Raw genomic sequence first — 4,183 nt, forward strand, 5'->3', positions numbered from 1 at the left:
AAAGGACAGTAAGTATGAAATTAGAAGGATTTGTTTAGGGGAGTGTGTGTAAACAAATATAAATAGGGTAGAATGTGGTCATGCTGTATCTCACCTTTTCTAGGTTTGAGACAAGTGTAATTCCAAGGACAAAGAAATAAGTGAAGAATGTTTATTTAATAGAAAGTCACTTACTTTTGAAATTATTTGAGTTTTATTTTGCTGGTTTTGTTACACTTTTATCAGGAGCATCTCAGAGGTTTACAGTACCAATATCTGAGAGAAACACGTTAGGAAATAGTGCAAGGGAAAGGTTGCAAAGTTCATTTTCCATGCTGTCACCTCCACTCTGTCTCATTCATATGGTATCACAGATATGTATTTGACATAGTTATTTGACAAAGCTTTAAAACTGTAAGAAATAACATATGCAGAATTTATTCACAAAAACATGTTTTTACTGAAAGAATGGCTGTTAGCAACATTAAAATTTGAACATGAATGTGTCAGTCAGAGCAAAACAGTATACAAAAATATTTACTGCTATTTCTCTAAGGCTAATAAGACAAAAATAAAAAAAAAAGGCATGTTATCTGTAGCTTTTATTTCCCATTTCAATGTTATTTCCCCATACTTGTTAGAGGAAAGCCTTCAGTCACATGGAAATAAATTTTAGGTTTAGAGTAGGTAAGATTTTACAAATCCTAAAAAGTCTTTTTTCTTCTTTCTCATCTCCTTTTTTTAATTAGCCTTACTAGTATATAATTAAATATTTGCAGGCCAGACTTTTCAACTTCCTGCTGGCACAAAAGGATTAAATACATGAGACTGACTAGGAAGCCACTCTATAAATCAAGGTGATCCTGGTGTGTCCGTTCCTCTGCTGCCCCAAGGCAAAAAAGCAGTGGGGATTTTCTTTATTCTTTTCTAATCCTCTTGGTTTCAGTAAGTGACAGTGTTAGTAACGCTGCAGAGGAAAGGAATGGTTCTGTGGCTGTGCCGTGGCTGCGTGAGCTGAAGGGTTGGGCACCACTGTGCTGCTGAGGCTCTTTTTAGGGTTCAGACACAGACATCAATTATAGTATTTACAGTGGTATTCATCTGGTCAAATGCCCAGGGTGCAATTCTATGTGAGATAGCCCCAAAAACTCATTTTACAATTAGCAGAGGGAAACAGGCAGTTTAAGGATGTGAGTCATCTAACACCCTACATCTAAAAAGAGTTGTTGAAAATGGGTAAGATCAGTTCCACATCCTAAATTCAAATAAAGAGATGAAAAAAAGTGTTGTTTCTCCCCATTGACTGTGTAATGACACAAAAGTGGCTGTTCCACTGTTCCCATTTATGTCATAGGTGTTTCACACTCTTGGGGTCCAATTCTCTGTGCCACAATTCACAGCTGGTGTGTCAACTGATTTTCAGACATTTTTCCTTCTGTCTCAGTTGCTTGGATCATAATCTATGGCAAACCAAATCTTTCCTTTGCCTATCTCATCTGCTTCATCAGTAGCAGATGTTTATCTAGACTAGTAGATTCAGGAAGTTAAAGTTATTTTGACAGTCACCCTTTGAGCATAGGGCTGTCTCAAGCACTTAGTAGTGTGTGTTTATATGTTATATGCAGGTAATTGGTGTTTGTAATAAATCTGCCAGGTCTTCTGCAAGCACTTGGTGCTAGTTGTCTTTTTTCTCTAGTTGAACTATGCCAACAAGACCCACTGAGTTGAAACCAGAGGAAAGTATTTTCTCTGCAGATGCCCTCAAGCCTTTTTATTCATTACTATGCACAGGTTTCCTTCGTGTCTGCCTAGGCTGAAGTAAAGAAAGTTAGTTGTAAGCTGTGAAACCACCTAAGCCAACTTCATCTTTCTACTGTAGTGCAAAAAAAGATATATATTGATCAGTCAGGTGTAATAGGTTAGGCATTTCACTTCCCAGCTCCTTTTTTGCTCCCATAAAAGCAATTCAGGAAATATGAAACAGAGAGAGAGGGAAAAAGGTGTGTTTTACTGCTAGCATAATATCTCTGACTCTCTTAATGTTGAGAAGTATGACCAGAAAGGTGAGGGAGTCAGGAATGAAATTGCCAGTCCAAGGAATGAGCATTCTTTTGAGTAGTGTCAGCAAAGTATTTCCCATTTACTTCTCTGCAAGACTTTCTACAGTAAGCATTGACAGCTGGGTAAGAACTGATGAAGTAAACCTGTGTTGCTGGACTGATGGAAGAGATAGCTGGAAGTGTACTTTGAGATTGCACTAAATTAAACTTAAGGGTCCTGGCATCTACCTCAAACTTGTACAAGCCACTTCAGATGCCATTCAAATAGCCACAGATAACTATACCTTCACAAATAGTTGGAAATTTCATCCTTAATACAATGCATTTACATTATTCCCCTTTCTGCAGTTGACTGCCTATTGGTCTTAGAGATAGGATTTAGGCAATTGCTTTATGATCTATAAATCTTCAGTGTCATACATTAAATGGAAAAGAATTTTGAGGTGAAATGTGTAAAAAAAAGCATAACTACAAAAGCAATTTTTTTTCCTTTACTACATCAGAAGAAAGCTGCCAGAGTTAGAGGGTCAATAAATAGTCCAGGTATAGTAGAAGCACTGAAGGATGTTACGGGTATAACAGGAAACACATATAATTTTTATGCATCAGTGTTCACCCTAACTTTTCTTTACAGGTGATAATTCTGAGGATCTGTCTCAAATCCAGTTGTCAAGAGCAAAGACATATAAAATAAAATGATAAAATCAACGGCAAAAACTTTCTAGACCCAAGTGATAAAAGGATTCAGAAACTGCTGATTTACTATCTTTTGTCTGTAACCTGTTTCTTAATTCTGTTACCAAAGGAGTAGAATAAGTCAGGTACTTAAAAACATTTTGGGGGTGATGAATAAATCTGTCATATCAGAAAGTTGCTAAGAAAACTAGCAAAGAATGGCCTTAACTAATATGTGCAAAAATCTATTGGGAATAGGTTCTTGATATGGAAAAAGCTCTGCTGCATATGGCTGCAGGAGCACTTTGGAGCCCATAAGCAAAGAGATTCAGGTGACTTGTGTTTGGGTCTTTCCAACATTTATGCCGAATATCCTCATAAAAGAGTCTCAAGAGTAGGTAGAAGGTGGCTGAAAATAAGGAAGTAAAGGGTAGGGATTCATGTTCAGTTTTCATTACAAAGGAAGAGCCCCCCAGTGAGTTTCCGAAATGTCTGTTCTGGGGCTGATATTGATTAACATAGTCTGGAAAGACTGGAAAATGATTGACTAATGAGATATGAGACTGTTACTTATATAGAGAGATATTTAGAGTAGTAAAAAGTCAAACTAGCAGCTACAAGGCACAAAAGGATCTCACAATATCAACTGACTGGACAATAAAATAGCAGATTAAAGTGACTATTGATGAATGTGAAAAACTGCAGAGGAGACACAAAATAACTCGAGCTCTGTCTATGATACAATTGATTCTAAATTAACTATTACTCCTTATGATAGTTTCTCTGAAAATGCCAGCTCAGCTGTCAGAATGACAAAGAAAATGTCAGAAAATTTTTAGGAAGGAAGAGTAAAAAAAAGAAAAAATAATTAAAAGCAATATCCTCATTATGATACAATAGGTATTTCTCCCACACCTTGAGGGGTCATGGTGCTGTGCCAATCTCAGAAAAAGGACTATGAAGCTAGAAAAAGAATACAGAAGGGCAAAGATGTGGTCAGAAGCAAATCATGGGAAAAGAAAACTGAATAGCCTGGAATTTTTCATCTTTTATGCAGGGGAGGGATAAGACAAATGTCTAAAGCCATGAATAATGTGAAAAGGATGAGGGAGGAAAAAGTATTTGTGGTTTCCCAGAACACAGATCAGGGTTCTTGCTGAGGCAGGTTAAAATGAAAAAAAATGGAAGTGCTTTTCACACACCGCCTATTTTGGTGAGGGAAATCCCCACAGCAGGGTTTTGTAAAGGCAAACAGAATAATGGGATCAAAAGAAGATTAAAGTCCCTAAAGCATAGGTTGCCGGAAGCCATAAGTGGTATATCAAGAGAAAAATGTTCTACTTTTTCCAGTCTCCAGGTTTTTCTAAGCATATACTACTGACCTGGATTAGACAGAAAATAATGTCCTGAATGGACATTTGGTGTGATCACAAAACACTGTTCTTAGGAAGCTATTTCTGTACCCAGAA

Source organism: Corapipo altera, unplaced genomic scaffold (assembly GCF_003945725.1).
Source record: "Corapipo altera isolate COAL_440 unplaced genomic scaffold, ASM394572v1 1b, whole genome shotgun sequence".
Lineage (NCBI taxonomy): Eukaryota > Metazoa > Chordata > Aves > Passeriformes > Pipridae > Corapipo > Corapipo altera.